The sequence below is a fragment of the Schistocerca serialis genome, chromosome 4, assembly GCF_023864345.2.
Source record: "Schistocerca serialis cubense isolate TAMUIC-IGC-003099 chromosome 4, iqSchSeri2.2, whole genome shotgun sequence".
NCBI lineage: Eukaryota > Metazoa > Arthropoda > Insecta > Orthoptera > Acrididae > Schistocerca > Schistocerca serialis.
In genome coordinates this window covers 404179777-404198971 of record NC_064641.1, presented here as the reverse complement: position 1 = coordinate 404198971, position 19195 = coordinate 404179777, and positions in this window count along the sequence as shown.

Sequence of the window (19195 nt, the reverse complement as noted above, 5' to 3'; positions counted from 1 at the left end):
GAGACTACCTGAGGTTTCAGCGTCCGATCGAGTGGAAATGGATTGCCATGTGAGCAAACTAATCAGCTGCAGTACACTATGAATATGAAATAAATGTGCTATCCTATGCTTTAAATATTAATAGAGTGAGTGTTAAATAAGTACATACACTAGCAAAATAAATAAATAACATACTGACAGACGTGAAACATTATTTTAGCTCAGCCTAAATACACTTCAAAGTAAGTAAGTACTTAATTGCAGATGTGGAACTGACAACAGCAGAGGACCAATAAGTGGATTTAGTAGTCAACTAAACGTAGTGTGTTTTAAACACTCACAACTGTACTATTACCAAAAGTTACTCACATGTACAAAGAAGCTGAGAAAACCATTAATCAAGTATACTCATACTATCTCTAAGAATAAGGTAATCAAAGATGAGTCAGTTAAGTAAATAAAATGCAGATTTGTCAGGAATGTACCGAGCATTGGTTCAGTGTTCCGGCCCAGAAATAATAAATTCAGATTAAGCATGATTTATGATTGTATGCCTTAGGAGCGTAAATTTTCTCTAGTACATGACTAACGGCATTTGGAGCCATTTGTTTACCGATTTTATGACAATTAAGTAACCACGAGAATAAAATGGAAAAAGTTCTGTTAACTTTGTTCCAGCAAAATATTGAAGGATAAAATGTATATATCCCCATTTCATTGTGACCCACCCATAGATATTAAGTGAACAGAGTCTGAGGCACTCTTTTTGTTTGTTCTACAGGACAAACCAGATACTGGCAGCCTGGTAGCTGCGTGAAAGCATGGAGTGACTTGGACACAACTCACAGTGACCCCTCCCCTTTCCCCCATGTAATTTAGAGAGAACGTGAAGGACGCACACCATAGCAACTTCCCCTCCTCTACCATTGTGAATGGAAGTGTAGAACGCCAGCCAAAGCGGCTACAACCACGTGTGTAAAAATTATTTGTGAACTTTTCTTTCAGGTTTAGAAAAGACTGATAAGAGATAATCATCTGTTTATGTATCAAGTTATTTTCTTTGTATTTGTGTATGTAAAAATGTATTTAATGTATTTGATGGATCTAAGATTTTCATAATTTTTCAATTTGTATGTGTTTGTTTGTCTAAGGTAATATGTATGTCAAAATATTTCATTGACTTTGCTTAAAATTTTGAGTAATGACATTGTTTAAAAGGCAGTGAACATGCCTACAATTTAAATAATTAATGTAGGTAATCAGTTTTCTTTAATGTTTCTACAGGTTTATGTTTCAATTTGATTTTTCATAGGGAGTTAAACTGTACTCTTGCTTCCCTTTCTGTAATTAAATTTTTTTTTCATTCATTAACATTCATAAACAAAAAATTTAAGTAGAGGGTGATGCAGGGAAGCAGCCTACTCACGCTGTAGTAAATTCACATCAGTTTCCATTGTGTGCCAGCCAGTCTGCTGTAACTAGCTCTGACGTCATAAATGTTGCGCAATACCTTAAAAATCAAGCAAATGACCTGAAACTTTTCTAGCATGTCAGGAATAATACTAAATTAATGTGTGTTAAATAGCAGTTCGATAACTTCAGCCATTTTCGAAATTTGGACGTTTTTCTGAAAAAATCATTGGCGCAACAGAAAAGAGCTAGAGACTTCAAAATTTATATTTAGATTCATCTTTCATAATGATTTAATAAAAATAGTACTTTGGATTTCACAAATTAAGATTTTAGTGGAAATTCATGATTTTCTGGTTTTCATCTCAAAACTGAAGGAAGCAAGATAGATTAAGTAGGCTAATAAATAAGGCTAGGATGTTTAGATTTAAATAGGTTGGAGGTCCGCTATGACTATGAAGATGTGAAAAGTTTCTTTTGAATACCTATAAAATTATAGCGATAGCGGATCTCAAAAGGGCCAGTTCAGAGCTCATCTACTGCGTGCAGTGTAATTTAATTAATTCTCTCGCCCAAAATATTTAATTTAGCGACGTGAAAATTTTATTATCAATACTTACCTGCGTGCTGAATGCACGTTTAAATTAAGAGCTTCATCGGCCATCAGCAAAAGAAGCTATAAATTATTATGTAACTTGAAGTGGTGCGTTACTAGCCCAGCGGCTAGTCGGGAGTGCCGATTTGATCAGGCTTTCCCTTAGGCGTCCGCACCGCGGCTTTATATATAAGAACGCTGCGCGAGGAAGCAAGGGCCCAGTTCTCTCCAGACGCTGAATGACACGCCATCTGTGTCGGGAGTCGCGTCGCGTCGCATCGGTATCACTGCTACAAACAGCCTCGGGTGCCGTATTAAGTTACTAGAGATACGCGGAACCATGAAATCATTTCAAGTGAAGGGTTAATTCTGGGATGATTTTCATTATCTAGCTTCAGTTTGCGTATTGTCGTATTTTCACGTGCCGTCGCGGAACAGACATTCTACCAATTATTTAGCTTGGCGTTTGATGAAATACTCTCATCAAATTATGGCGAGCATTCATTTCAACATTTAATTCGGACATTTATAGTTGCATCAGCGCATTAGACTCTGAACTGCTCTGTTAGTTAGGTTGTATGGATACTTGTGTTTTTTATCGGCGAACTTCAGAATATACTCAACTGTTTTGAAATATTGTTTTTGATTATAAACCCCAGACAATCTCCTAATTCCTCAGAGCTATAAGCTGCAGCTATAATTGTATTCTCAGATGAAGTGGGCACTAGGAATTCTAATTACAGGCTTCACGTTTTGTTAAATCACTTTCTGGGTGCTAAAAGTAATTAGAGATCCAGTGTTGAGAACGGCGAAAGACAGCATTAACAACATTCTAAAAGCCAGAAACTGATTCAACATGCAAGCATTTATACAGCAATATATTTTTTACAACTTATTCGACGCCCCACACCATGAGTGTACCTACAATTGTTCAGACGAAGAGTCGTATGAGAAATCTTCAGTTAACACAAAAAAGAAAATAACAACAGAAGGTGATGCCAACGGAAAACGCAAAGGAATACGGATGGAAGTAGATAGCCAAATACAAAAAAAGTGAGTCGGCAATTAATTCTGCAGGTGGGGACTGCGAAAGCAGTATGCATGAAACAGTAATACCGGTGACGGGTAGCGAGGACAGTCACTTGACCGTCGCCAGACTATGAACGTTTTCAAGTAATGTCCTCTACTTCGACCATTTGCTCTGAGTAGATAAATACAAATAACTGAGACCTAGTACTTACAAGAGAAGGAGTTACCACGGCAGATACAATGGGAACAGTTTCCAACAAGGATACTACAAAAGTAGTCTTAATACCACAAGATCCCCTAAAATGAACTAATTACACGGAGTCAAAGGAAGTGTAACTCCGGATAGGTCGACACAATACCGAAAACTGTGTGATATTGCATTGTTAGGCGGCAGTCACTAGAAGGCTAATGTGATGAGTTTAGAGAAACACGGTCCTGTATGATAAACTCGAGAAATCTCAAATCCAACAGAAATAGGCTAGAGCCTTGTGTATTCTTGCAAGAAGTCTAAGTCCTGTTACGTATTTTTCTTTTTCGTTTCTTTTAAAAATTTCCGTGAATGTGTAACTCTCAAGATAATCTGCAAATAACCAAGTGGTACAACTAGAAACAGCTGCAAAATTAATAGTCCGAAGAAACGGACTTATTGAGATACTACGACAAACAAAAATGAGCTAATGTCAGAACCGAAAACAGAGACGTTTACAAAACTTTCTTCTCTGAGTTTTGTGACAGACGTCGCCCTGTTGCGACAAATGATGACGTTGGTTTTGAGGATCCCACGAAATGTTGATTATATACATGTATCAAACGAAACAAGAGTTGGGACTTCCATTTTAATGAGGTAAGGCATTACAGAAACAGGAATAAGAAGACTGGAATCTGGAGGGGAAACAGGTCTAAGGCTCTTCGATATGAATTATCCATCTACTTGTACGCCCCTTCATGGAGCTCTCAAAGATCCGACAGGATGAAGCTTCTTAAGGAAGAACTTATATACCTTTTACGGAAAAACTCAAATCAGCACATAATCGCTGGTAATATTAATTGTGTTTTGAACTGAAAAGACCATGAGCCTAACTTTGAAAGGTAGTTATAGCATGAGATGTGGCAATTACCTCTGTTACATTTACCTTAGTAAGCACTTTTCCTGAGTACGTATATAAAAGAGACTCTTGCCAATAGCACTCGGAAGCCACGGGCAGTGATCCATCCAAGCGGGAGCCAAGCCCGACAAAGCTTAACTTTCTGTTATGTGATTGGAACCACTGTTAACACTGCGGCAAGATTTTTTAAATCTTCTGATGAAATAATTACTCTGTATGGGAGCTGTGTAATGGGAAATGAGTGGAAAAGCTGACATTGGCTGTGATCCACAGATTGTGTATACGAGGATTATCACGGATAATTTTGCTTCAGAAATTAAAATTCGGGAAGCGAGCTTTTCGTCTTCTTGTAAAGCAATTCTGTTTCACGGGAAATGCAATCAGAAGTACTCGTTGGGTGCTGTGTGTAATTCTCACTGTTCAGTTAAATGTGTCAGCAATTATTTGCAGAATCTCTTAGATGGAATATATTAATTTTGTTGTATGAGTTTCATATTACAAGTAGTGTATCAGGATTGTGCACGAAAATTATAGCAAAACGGCCGATAGCTTATGGTGTCGTATCGTTTAGGAATTACATACATATGAAGTCGAACCACTGCACTCTTAACTACGAAATTCGGTTTGTATATTGAACCGTGGTACTACTCAGTTCTTTAAAAACCAAAATTACAATCTCTCCACAGTTATTTAAAGGAAATAGGAATCCCGGGATCACTGGTGATGGCCAGTCTTGTGATTGTTTTATAATTTTAATTTGCCTCAAACAGACTTTATTATAAACTTCAATTCGGACTTTTGCCCTCTTACTGATGCAATATACAAATCATCACTTTGGTTGAATTACATAAACACGAATAAGACTCATATTATTTTGCGTCCGCAACCAAAACCATTGATAGTAGTCATGATGAATAATGAATCACAAACAATTGTTCTTGTTTAACCATGTCTGAGGAGACTAATGACACTATACACTTACAACCAAAGTTACATAGCCACGTAATACTACAACTTCATAAGGAACAATGAGATCTTAAAGCTTAATAAAACTGAACTGCACACATAAAGTTTCAAATGGTTCAAATGGCTCTGAGCACTATGGGACTTAACTTCTGAGGTCATCAGTCCCCTAGAACTTTAGAACTACTTAAACATAACCAACCTAAGGACATCACACACATCCATGCCCGAGGCAGGATTCGAACCTGCGACCGTAGTGATCGCGAGGTTCCAGACTGTAGTGCCTAGAACCGCTCGGCCACCTCGGCCATCCCATATAAAGGTACACAGTGAAATATGATTATACTAAAAATACAAACTGGGCCAACCAAGGTGGCAAATCTTGCACACAGTAGTAATAACAAGTTGCACGTTCATTAAAGGTACACAGATGATTAACATAAGCGTTAAATAATAAGAAGGGCTAGTAATAACTCAACCAGTAAAATGACTTACAGAAATGCCAATTTTAACAAGGTTTCCTCACTTCATTAACGGACATAATGACTCAGAATGATTCCCAAATTACGCTTAACTTTAGAGATCAGCGTACAGGCCCTTAGCAGTGTTTGGAAGCAATAACGCTACGACCTGCAGACAATACGAGCGTTCACTCCCCACGGCTTGTGCACAGGGCCACATATCAGGCAGTATATATTTATATATAATCCGACCGCCCCCACAATGAGTGGTCCTGACAAGAAACCATAACAGCGCCGACGCCAGGGAACGAGCAGTCTCAACAAATGGCCTGCAGCGCAAATAGATTGCAATGAAAACAAGGTCAAATTATAGCCACATTGGAATATATAATAAGCACGCCCCCAAATTCTTAAGGAGCAATACTCTAACATTACCCCCGGCTCCCAGTAAATTAGCACGAAACTTAGAGATCACTTCCAGTTACCTTAAAGCACATTCAACGTTAAATAAACATACCAAATGCTGCCGTGACAAATGATTAAACCATTAACTCTACGGCTGCCGGGCATGTACACAACCACAGCCAGTCCCAAAGCGGACAATATGTCCTAAAACAAGTTAAAATTTGCATGAAAACCACTTAAAACACACACTCCACGGACGATCAAAAACGGAATGAGGAACATCAGCCTCCTTAAAATAGCCACTGTGGAGCCAAGGTCAGAATCATCTCCAGCAGCTACCCATGCCACAATAAGTTTGAACAATCTTTTTAGTTAAACACAGAATAAAAGTCATACGTAACTTGGAGCTTTCAAATTACGAGCTGGGAAGCTGTTTAGCGTGAGACGACGAATCCACCACAATTTTGCACGTCAAGACGCCCAGTGATGACGAGGACAACATCAACACCCAATCCCCGGGCGGATAAAGTTCCCGCACAGGATGGGAATCGAACCCGGGACCTCGTGTCCAAAGTCAGAAACACTAGCCACTAGACGATGAGCCGCGGACCACATTATTGAAACACTTAAATCTGAGTTACGTGCAGCTGCACTGACTGTAGGCCAGGAAGTGGTGCGAGTATGCAGCGTTTCGAATGATATCGTAAAAAATTAGATGACTCAATTTAAAGCCGAATTGCAGCGTGAGACACCACATTGGCATGATGAAGTTAATGCCGAGGTTAGTGGCCGTGATAAAAGATACCACTAAGCCAATATACTGGTGATGTAATTGGGATTGTACATTTGTACGATAGACAAGATGGAGAAGAGGTGAGACTATTCACTCCCTACATTCGATCAGGCTATCCAGTCACAAGAGAGCCTGCTGAAATACCAGCGCTTTCAAGTGTTTTATTCCGGAGAAGTAGTTGAACATACGGTCGTGTTTATAAAAGGGTAGAGAGCTGTATTACCTCAAACATTGAATGACCAACGAAAAATAAAGCTACTTACAGCATACATACAAGGATATGCCGCCATTCGAGCTACGGAAATTTTTGACAAACGTGAAATCTATGAAGAGTTTGACCTTCATGAACTAATATTGGTCAGCATCTTCCCAGGAACTACTTAGAAATGAGGTACACAACCCTGAGACTTACAGTATTAAGCAGGGCAGATAACGAAGTATTCTGAACCATGCTTGAACAAGACAAAATATTGAGAAAAGCCCACGTCTCGGAAAGATGTCATTTAACTACTAAAGTCAAAACCACCCACACATATAAAATTAAAATTAATTCATCTACATCTACATCTAGATCTACGTGGATAATCTGCAAATCACACTTAAGTGCCGGGCAGAGGGTTCATCGAACCACCTTCACAATTCTCTATTTTCCAATCTCGTATAGCGCGCGGAAAGAGCGAAAACCTATGTCTTTCCGTACGAGCTCTGGTTTCCCTTATTTTATCGTGGTGATAATTTCTCTCTATGTAGGTCGGTGTCAACAAAATATATTCGCATTCTGAGGAGAAAGTTTGTGAATGGAATTTCATGGGAAGACTTCGTCGCAACGATGTCCAGCCCAAAACTTGTAACAATTTTGTGACGCTCTCTCCCCTATTTCGCGATAATGCAAAAAGTGCTGCCCTTCTTTGAACTTTTTCGATGTACTCCGTCAGTCCAATCTGGAAAGAATCCCACACCGCGCAGCAGTATTCTAAAAAGAGGACGGACAAGCACAGTGTATGCAGTTTCATAGTAGATCTGTTACATTTTCTAAGTGTGTAACCTCCCCACCGCAAATTTTATAAGAAAAGACAATACTCAATAGAAATGGGAGCCAAGTGTAACCTCCCCACAAAAATTTTAAAAGAAAATAATGATACTAATTAGAAATGCTGATGGACATGGCTCTATGCGTAACCTGCCCACAAACAAATGTACTGACAATGGCAACAAAAAAGTGAAATTCGCAATCTGACTCAAATATAAATCCTTCAAAAGTAAAGTCCATTCAGTGACAAGAAAATTCAATTAAACCGAAATATCGGTCTTTGGCCCTGTGTAAAAACAATCAGAATTAAAGTCTTACCTCAGAATAAATGGATGTCACATATCTGCTCTTGTTGTTGCGCACCGCTTGGAGGAACTGCATTGCTAATAATAATATTCTCTTTTTTTTTTTGATTTTAGTGAAATTTTTCTTCAAAAAGAAGTGGAATGAAATGGGAAGTGCAACGAGATCTTTAGTTCAAAAAAAAAAATTAAACTTTTGAGAAAATGCTTTTGAAATAAAAAATTATTATTGGGAGACTTGTTGGAGAATAATTACAATAAATAAAATTTTTCATTATCTAATGATTATATTAATTAACAGTATACCTTATTCCTCATCTTGACCATTGTTGCCGACCGCTCTGCATGACGACTACAGACTGAGTACTGCTCTCAACTAGACAGAGCTACAGACTCGCAACGACTGAACTGACTGCTACTCTGCATAGCGACAACTAACTCGCAAAGACTACTACTGACTGAGAACCGCTCGCAACACTCGCGCGGTCAAGCGCATACTCTCTGGTCACAGATGCTACAATGCCTCGCCATCGCTGCTGCGTTACATACGTGTTTCATAACCCTCCACTCGGGGGGCAAAAATTTGGCAGCGATGGTGAGTCATTTGGACTTGCCAAGCGCGGCAAAATTTTTCTCTAAGTAACAAAATCCTACAACTTACAGAATATTTAAATGTTGTGCACACGCACTAAGTACAAAATATATCAGACAAGGACAAAATGTGAATACTAAACATAGTAGCAAATCAGAAAAAAGTATATACAAACTTTTTGACAGATAAAGTGCACAGGCACTGAAAAAATTCCTTAGCATATGCAGAACAAATAAACAGACTGGCAAGAATAATTAGATGTAGTACATAAAGTAAATGTTGTGCACACGCACTAAGTACAAAATATATCAGACAAAGACAAAATGTGAGTACAAAACATAGTAGCAAATCAGAAAAGTATATACAAATTATTTGACAGATAACAAAGTGCACAGGCACTGAAAAAATTCTTTAGCATATTCAGAGCAAATAAACAGACTGGCAAAAAAATATTATGTTGACAAATGTACATGCACTGAAAAATGTCTTTAGCATTTTCACAACAAATAAACATAATGGCAAAAAAAATTCATGTCCAAAGTGCACATGCACTGAAAAATGTCTTTAGTATTTTCACAACAAATAAACATAATGGCAAACATCATGTCGACCAGTGACATAAGCGTACTCACACTGGAGTTTAGCGAATCGAAAAATGTATAACCTATGAACATAAATGATGTTACCAAAAAAAAATTTTTCTTTATGTGACAAGAATCAGGATAGGAAAGGGAAGGATTGCATCATGGTTGTAGCACTTTAGATTGCACACAGCTGCTCTGAAAGTCCATATCTTTCCACAGTAGTACAACACCAAGTGACACAACTTGAAGTTCTTTTCCCATCAGAATTTATCAGTGTAGCCAAGACACTGAACTGTCGTAGTAATGTTCCATGTTTTCATTTTGGCAGTACATTAGGTACACCAAACAGTGGGACCATAATAATGTCTTCATCGCTCATGGTGGTGGACAGCATGTCGTGTCAACACCACACTCTTACAAGGCACACCAACGTAGAATTAGTGCAAAACCAAATATAGTGCTCCATGATCACTGGGATAAACAGGACAAATGGACATTGCAGTAATTCAGGGTAGTCAGCTTATGAGGTGAAGGACATCAAGTCACATAATATTGACAATTACAGTCTTCATTGATAATTCGTGGCATTCATAGCCCAGTTATTGAACATTTCTGTACCAAGTATGTAGTATTACAGAAAAATGTTCATTAATTGTTTTACATAGAATCAGTAGCCTTCTTTTCCTGGTTACAAAATATTATGAAATAATGGCATTCTTTTCAGTTACAGAGTATAATTAAGAATCATTAACCTTTTCCTAATTACAGTTGATTAATCATTTGTCATTAATTAATCATTTGTCTAATTACAGTTAATTAATCATTTGTATAATTACAGTTAATTAATCATTTGTCGTTAATTAATCATTTGTCTAATTACAGTTAATTAATTAATCATTTGTCGTTAATTAATCATTTGTCTAATTACAGTTAATTAATTAATCATTTGTCGTTAATTAATCATTTGTCTAATTACAGTTAATTAATTAATCATTTGTCATTTCAATATACTAAGAATTATTAGCCTTCTTCTAATTACAAAGCATTATTAAACAGTCACATTCTTTTCTGGTTACAAAGTATCAACATTGGAAACAAGAGCTAATCAATGGCATAATTAATCACAATTCGTGGAGTGACATTAATGATTGGCACTCAGTGGCCATCAAGTATTGAATAGAATAAAACATAGTTCATCATTCAGTATTATTCACATCATTACAAAGTCATTATTAAAAATCAGTTAATTACAGTCAAATCATTAGTAATCACAGGCATTACAATAAACAGTGGCAGTTATTAGCTAGTGACATAGCATTATTTTGAATATAGTCTCATTAAGAGGTCATTACTCGAGTGACATGCTATTCAGAGTTGATCAGTATTATTCAGAATTATCATAAACTAGTGACATTATGTGGGACTGGTAATACATTTTTTTTGGTAGCAATGCATTGCGTTGGGATCGATAATTAATTGCTGAGACATAATACTTTTTGCTTTTGACCTATTGCTGCAAATGAGGATAGGTAACGTCATTCGTCATGAGTCAGCTGTAGCAAGATTATGTAACAAGGCAGTACATGTGATCACATTTATAAATGATAAACACAAATGGGTAAAAAATATAAAAATGCAAGTACTAGAACAGGTATAATAAGTAACAGGTTTAGTAAGTGTCATGAAAAACTTCTCCTGGAAAAAATACAAAAACGGATTATTGACCTGAAAGAAGAAACGCACACTATGCTGAAAAGTAGTGAACTTCGAATTAACAAGTAGTGAAATGTGTATAAAATGTGTTCCATAGCTGTCCTTTCCAAAACTTTCCGTCATCCTACTATGCAATGTAACACCTGCTGTCAAAGCAAACCGCAACAAATACTTAAATAACTACGTAGCATAAATACATAACTTCGACATTATCCTCATCTGTAAAAAAAAAACTTCATTATTCATCACTTCATTATCCATATTATCATAACTTCATTATTATCACCACCTGTAAAGAAAAACTTCATTATTCATAATACCATTTCCTTCATCATTATTCATCAGTATTCACTATCATCTGCAAAAAATCACTTCATTACTCATTACATAACTATTCCTTATCTCTAGCATATTTCATCACTAAAACTAAGATGTGTAGTTCTCTCTGACAGCCTGCATCAATCACCTTGTATTCTGAAAGAAAAAATTAGTTAAGACTGCTATTCTGTGATGAGTATAGTATAGTCTTGTTAATGCTTGTTAATCCTGATCCCTTTACTCCTCCTCACAAAGTTATTGCATCTCCTTTCGTTTATTCCGTAGGTGAAATTCCCATTTATGTTAAATTTATTTCTTAGAATCATCATTCCTTTCTGAAATGGATGAACAAAGATTAATGTCTTGCATTTAAATCCTATACCCACTAAATAATGACTGGTTTATGGTGACACAATTAACCATACATCATAACATGACAGAAAACGTAATATGTCAAAAACATTGACAGTGTTCAGATGCAAAAAATGTACACAGAATAATACAATGCAGTAGCAAAAAAAATGTGAAACAGTCACGATGTTGAGATGTCATAAGGCAAAAAAAAAAATGTCAAAGTCGACTGGTGTGTGTTATATCTTAACTATTTCATAGTGCATACAAACAAAACTGGAGTACAGTCATATACACAAAAAAATGAAAAATGTGCACGGTCTGATGTGTAACGACAAGAAAAGCGACCTGCTAACCTTACCTTGCCGGGCACTTGCCAAGAAAAAAATACGATAATCATCAATAATTAGTCAGGTGAATTAATTGCATTAGTAAATGGCATCATAGTGTGTTGAATCATACAGTGGTTTCACTCAATAAACGGTTTAATGTTTGAGATATGGTGATTGCCTTTCGATTTTCTGGTTCTCAAAGTTTCGACGTGTACAACATTGGGGTGAGGGATGCTGCGAATCCGATACGGACCTGCGTATAGAAGTTCAAATTTACTGCACTTACCTTTTAATTTGCTGGATAAATAGTGTGTACGTACTAATATCTTCTGTCCAACGTGAAAGTCGCGGCGTGTACAAACCTGTTTTTGCTGTCTTCTCCGGCGCTCTGCGGCACGTTTGATGTTGTTCAGCGCAATGTCAATTATTTCGTGGTGTCGTAGGCGACGATTTTTGGGGAAGTCTATTAATTCTTTAATTTTGTTCGGTGGTTCAACGTTTTTCAGTATAACAGTCGGAGATAGCATAGTGGATTCATTTGGAATGGAATTAATTACATCTTGGAATGAGAGTATGTGTGTATCCCAATCAATATGTCTTTTGTGGCAGTATATTCTGCACAGCTTACCAATTTCCTTCATTAATCTTTCACAAGGGTTCGAAGAAGCGTGGTACTTGGATATATAGATCGGAGAAATGTTTCTAGCTCGTAACATGCGTGTCCATACACTACTACGAAATTGAGATCCATTATCAGAAATTACTTTCATTACATGCCCTACATGAAATAGAAAATGTTTTACAAATGCTTTCGAAACAGTTTTAGCAGTAGCTTTGCGTAACGGAGTGAAAGTAACAAATTTTGAAGTGAGCTCAACAGCGACAAAAATGTAGCAAAAACCTCTGTTAGTTCTGGGAATCGGACCAAAAATATCTACTGCGGCCATGTGTCTTAATTTAACAGGTATAATGGGATATAATGGAGGAATATGTGAAGTGGTGTCTGATTTAGCTTTCTGGCAAATTTTACAAGACGCTAAAACTCGTCGTATACGTTTTTCCATGTTGGTAAAATAACAGTTCTGTCTCAGTATAAGAAAACATTTTCGTGCTCCGTAATGTGCGTAACTTAAATGAGTGTACCAAATTAGTTTGTTAACCAGTTCGTCAGGAATGCATAATAACCAAATGTTGCTGTCAGGATGAGAGCGGCGAAACAGAATGTCATTGCGTACAGTGTAGTGGTTTCTAATCGTAACATTATTCTTATCTAGCCAAAGGTGTTTAATTTCTTTCCACACATTGTCTTTATTTTGTTCTTGCGCTATGTCCTGTAATGACGATGAAATAAAGTTTTCAAATGCAACTCGCTGAATGTACATGACACTGAAATTTGCTTTGCAGAAGTGGGTTGCTACGTCTTGCTGATTGTTGCTGAGAGAACGCGATAGTGCGTCTGCTATAACATTTTGTGTGCCGGGAATGTGAACTATTGTAAAATTAAATTCCTGTAAATAAAGTTTCCATCTGCTTAATCTATCGTGAGTAAATTTAGCTGAAAGCAAAAATTGTATCGCTCTGTGGTCTGTGTACACAGTGGTATGTCTGCCATAAAGAAAGTGCCTAAATCTCATAAAAGCCCATACAACACATAATGTTTCCAATTCTGTAACGGAATAATTTCGCTCAGCGGGTGACAAAATGCGACTTGCAAATGCGATGTTTTTAATTACTGTAGAACCATCTTCTTCTATTTCCTGGAAAATGTGTACGCCTAAAGCGGTGTTGGAACTGTCGGTAGCAATGGAAAAATTTCTAGTAAGATCTGGGTGCGATAACAGTAGAGCATTCAACAAAGCATGCTTCAAATAACATTCTCGTGAGCAAAATTCTGCTTGTCAAAAGTAATGTTTGCGTTACTGTAATATGCAATCTGTGCTGTATCTGGTTAAAATCTATCGTATGTGTTATTATTTACGGGAGAATGTTGTGGCATATCCACTGTATGAACTGTTCTGTTATTTCATACTGACGTGTTACGCTATGGATGACACCTATTGTCTGGATCATTCATGATAATGTGTTGTTGCTGATGTTGTTGCTGCTCATAAGATCGACTGTTATTAAATGTACGCTGAAAATTGTGCTCATTATTTTTACGTCTCTCATGATAGTAATTTCTATACGGCGTATTGCTATGCGAGTTGAAATAGTGTGTTGTCTGTACGTAGTTATTTCTTTGCTGCCATGCGTTACTATTTGTTGGGGCTAGGACTATACGTGCACGCGGCGAAACATTAAAGTTTGGTTGACCTTGTAGACTGCATTGTTGGTTACGTATGCTAAGCGGCTGACTTTCATGCTGTTGTGGTCAAAAACGTATATTGTTACCAAAAATGTGGTTGCGACTGCTGAAATTTTGTACATACTGATGATTACGATTTTATCTGTTAATAAAGTTACGCTGGTTCTGGAGTGCCTAATGAAAATTGTCACATTCGGTAAAAATTTGTCTCATCGGGTTTTCATTACTCGTTTCTTAATACTACGTAGAGCAATAGTTAAAGAGCAGTTTAGATAGATATAAAGGATAGTAGAAGAGAAGGCAGCAGTGCAGAAAACTAAAGATGAAATAGCACTACTACAGCTCGGGGCCCTATGCTCGCTACGGCACATATTCATTAAAGCGTAATGAATCCCCTGAGGTCATTTACGCACTGCAAATCAATTTTAGCTTTTGTGTTACAGGCAATAGCGGTAAAATTTCAAAAGCAAATAGTTGTATCCAAGTTAATTCTAGTTTCTTCATTATAGGCAATGCTGTTGTAAATACAAAAATAAATTGTCGCATCTGTTTCAAAGCTAGTTTCTGCATTTCAGGTAATAGCGGTGAATGTACAAAGATGAATTGTCGTATACAGTGCAAAGCGTGTGCCTGTACTCTGTCATTATTAAATTCCTTAGATTTTCTTACAAATGCAAATTGCTCGAAATCTACGTTCTCGTCACTTAGTTTGATAATACGTTCAGGTTTGTGTGAAAGTCTGTTTGTCTGTGTGATTTCGGATTTCAAGTTGCGTAGCTTTTCATATTTTAAGTCGCGTGGCTCTTCGGATTTTAATTCTCGTAGTCTCTGTAAATTGCTCACATTATACGCGCTGCGTAAGTCTGACAAATGTTCGCAAATTGGCGGGTTCTGTGACGTGTTGGTGACTGAAATAATCTCGTCTTTATGTGATTCTGTTGTGTCTACAAGTGTGCTACTTAATTCTTGTGCAACAGTGCCAACTTCTTCATTACTGTTATTAGCACAAGTCTTAGTATCTACACGTAAATGTACTTTATTGTCCCGACATTGCACGGTAACAGCTGTAATCTGCTCACTAACTTGTTTGTTCTGTTCTTTAAGATCGTCTTGTTTTTCGTTTGTGAGTTCGAAACTTTTATCAATTGTTTCGCTAAGTTGTTTGTAATGGTTGTCGAAACTTTCACTCTGTTGTCCGATCCGTTCAATAAGTTTGTCTAGTTTCTTGTTCTGTTCACTAAATAGTTGTTTGAAATTTGCAGTAAGGTCGTTCTTAAACTGTAGCATTATTGCCATAAATTGATTCACATCACAAGTAGCAGTTGCATTCTCAGTGCTCTGTGATGGAGTACATGCAATTGTCTCGTTCTGTGTGACCATTTGGTCATTCCGTAACTTACAAAAAGGATTATCAGTCGGACCTACACTGTCACTCACTATTTCGGAATTAAATAAATCCGTCGTACTTTGTGTATCCTGTTCATTTTCATTAGACAAATTTGTCTGTACATTACTTGGATTTTCTAAATCGGGTGTGTTAGGCTCGGCAGCGCTCATTACTATAGAGCGTCCCGCGTCATCAATTGTCGTCATATCAACAGAGGACATAACCGAGTTCGTTTGTTCATCATTAAGACAAAAGTCATCATTAGTGGTTGTATTGCACTGATTGTTAGTGAACGCAGGATTGTCACCATTACGTTGCGTATCACAATTACTACCGGTCACGTTGTTTAAGTCGGTAATTTCATTCACAATACTTCGCGATACACTATTCACAGTCTTTCGCGGCATTTTTACAATAGTCAAAATTTTTCACAAAACAAATAAGCACAATGCAAAAGCAACACACAAATACAACAAAGCAGCAAATTGCCGTTGACCTGTAGAAAGAAAGTCACAATATTATTAAAAGCGTTGCGCCAAATCCTAATTATCTAAGCAAATAAGAGCAGATATCTGACTGTCGCTCAAAAGACTCTCAACGAAATACGATCCTGGACTGGGTGTCGCCAAGTGTAACCTCCCCACCGCAAATTTTATAAGAAAAGACAATACTCAATAGAAATGGGAGCCAAGTGTAACCTCCCCACAAAAATTTTAAAAGAAAATAATGATACTAATTAGAAATGCTGATGGACATGGCTCTATGCGTAACCTGCCCACAAACAAATGTACTGACAATGGCAACAAAAAAGTGAAATTCGCAATCTGACTCAAATATAAATCCTTCAAAAGTAAAGTCCATTCAGTGACAAGAAAATTCAATTAAACCGAAATATCGGTCTTTGGCCCTGTGTAAAAACAATCAGAATTAAAGTCTTACCTCAGAATAAATGGATGTCACATATCTGCTCTTGTTGTTGCGCACCGCTTGGAGGAACTGCATTGCTAATAATAATATTCTCTTTTTTTTTTTGATTTTAGTGAAATTTTTCTTCAAAAAGAAGTGGAATGAAATGGGAAGTGCAACGAGATCTTTAGTTCAAAAAAAAAAATTAAACTTTTGAGAAAATGCTTTTGAAATAAAAAATTATTATTGGGAGACTTGTTGGAGAATAATTACAATAAATAAAATTTTTCATTATCTAATGATTATATTAATTAACAGTATACCTTATTCCTCATCTTGACCATTGTTGCCGACCGCTCTGCATGACGACTACAGACTGAGTACTGCTCTCAACTAGACAGAGCTACAGACTCGCAACGACTGAACTGACTGCTACTCTGCATAGCGACAACTAACTCGCAAAGACTACTACTGACTGAGAACCGCTCGCAACACTCGCGCGGTCAAGCGCATACTCTCTGGTCACAGATGCTACAATGCCTCGCCATCGCTGCTGCGTTACATACGTGTTTCAAGTGTCGTGATAATAAAACGCATTGAAGTCCGTGCTAAATTTCGAGCTTCTGTAAAAGATCGCCAATCTTGGGGATTTTGCGTCTGTTTAAATCTGGCACGTTTGTTTCGTTGTTTCTGGAACAGTGTTCTAACACGTTTTGTGTACCAGGGAGGATCAGCTCCGTCGTTTGTTATTTTATTTTGTATAAATCACTCAATTGTTGCCGATCCTATTTCTCTGAATTCAAGCCACATCTGATCTACACTTATATTATTAATTTGGAATGAGTGGAGACTGTCTCTCAGGAAGTCGTCAAGCGAATTTTTATCAGCTTTTTTGAATAATTATATTTTTCGCTTATTTTTGGAGGATTTCACGATTAGAATATTCAATCTCGCTACGACAACCCTGTGTTCACTAATCCCTGCATCGGTTTTGATGCCCGTTATTATCTGAGAATTGTTTGTTGCTAAGAGGTCAAGTATGTTTTCGCAACCGTTTACTATTCACGTGGGCTCATGAACTAACTGCTCGAAATAATTTTCAGAGAATGCGTTTACCACAATATCAAATGATATTTTATGCGTACCTCCGGAATTAAACATATATTTTCGCCAATATATCGAGGGTAAATTAAAGTCACCACCAACTATTATCGTATGGGTCGGGTACGAGTTGGAAATCAAACTCAAGTTTTCGTTGAACCTTTCAGCATCTGTATCATCTGAATTGGGAGGTTGGTAGAAATGTCCTGTTATTACTTTATTCCGGTTACCACCAATGACCTCTGCCCATACTTACTCACAAGAAGTATCTAATTCAATTTCGCGACATGTTAAACTACTTCTAACAGCAAGAAACACCCCACCGCGAACCGTATTTACCCTATCCTTTCGGAACACCGTTAGGTTCTTCGCAAAAATTTCGGCTGAGCTTATATCCGGCTTTAGCCAGCTTACAGTGCCTATAACGGTTTGAGCGTCAGTGCTTTCTATTAGCTGTTGGAGCTCTGATACTTTCTCAACACAGCTACGACAATTTAGAACTGTTATACCAATGATTCCTGTATCTACGTTCTTCCTGTGTTCGGCCTGCATCATTTGTGACTGAAGCCCTTCTTGTGTTTTCCCAAGACCCTCTAACCTAAAAAACCGTCCAGTCCACGCCACACAGCCCCTGCTACCCGTGTAGCCGGCTCCCGAATATAGTGGACTTCTGACCTATTCAGCGCAACCCGAAACCCAACCATCCTTAGGCGCAAGTCGAGGAATCTGCAGCCTACACTGTCGCAGAACCGTCTGAGCCTTTGATTCAGACCCTCCATTCGGCTCTGTCCGCAAACGGTCCTGTCGACTATGCTGCAAATGGTCAGCTCTGCTTTCATCTTGCAAGCAAGATTGGCAGCGTTTACTACTTCTGCTAGCCGCTCGAATCCAAAGAGACACACATCATTGATACCGACGTGAGCAACCACCTGCAGTTGGCTGCACCCTGTGCTCTTCATGTCATTCCAGAAGATCCTTTCCACATCTGGAATGACTCCACCCGGTATGCATACGGAGTGCACATTGGTTTCTGTCTCTTCTTGTCAGCGAAGTCCCTAAGAGGCCCCATAACGTGCCTAACGTTGGAGCTCCCAACTACCAATAATCCCTGCGTCTGTGATTGCTCGGATCTTGCAGGCTGCGTGGTTTCCTCTGAAATAGGACAGACGACACCATCTGGATCGGTGACAGTGTCAGCCACAGACAACACCTGGAACCTGTTTGTCAGACAAAAACGGGGGAGACCTTACGTGCGGCCGCTTGGGTAGTGTTTCGGTGCCTGCTTCGCGCCAGGGCTACCTCCCACTCGACCACAGGCGAGGGATCAACCTCAGTGCGAGCAATAACTGGGTTGGCCACGAGTGAGGACCGATCGGAGGACTCGGATGTGTTGGACGTCCGTTGGATCCCCACGGCCTGCTCACAACAGTGGTGCCCATCCACTGCAGTCTCAGGCTGTGCAACCGAAGCCATCACAGCCTGAAGCTGAGAGCGAAGTGTCACCAACTCGGCTCGCATCCGCACACAACAATC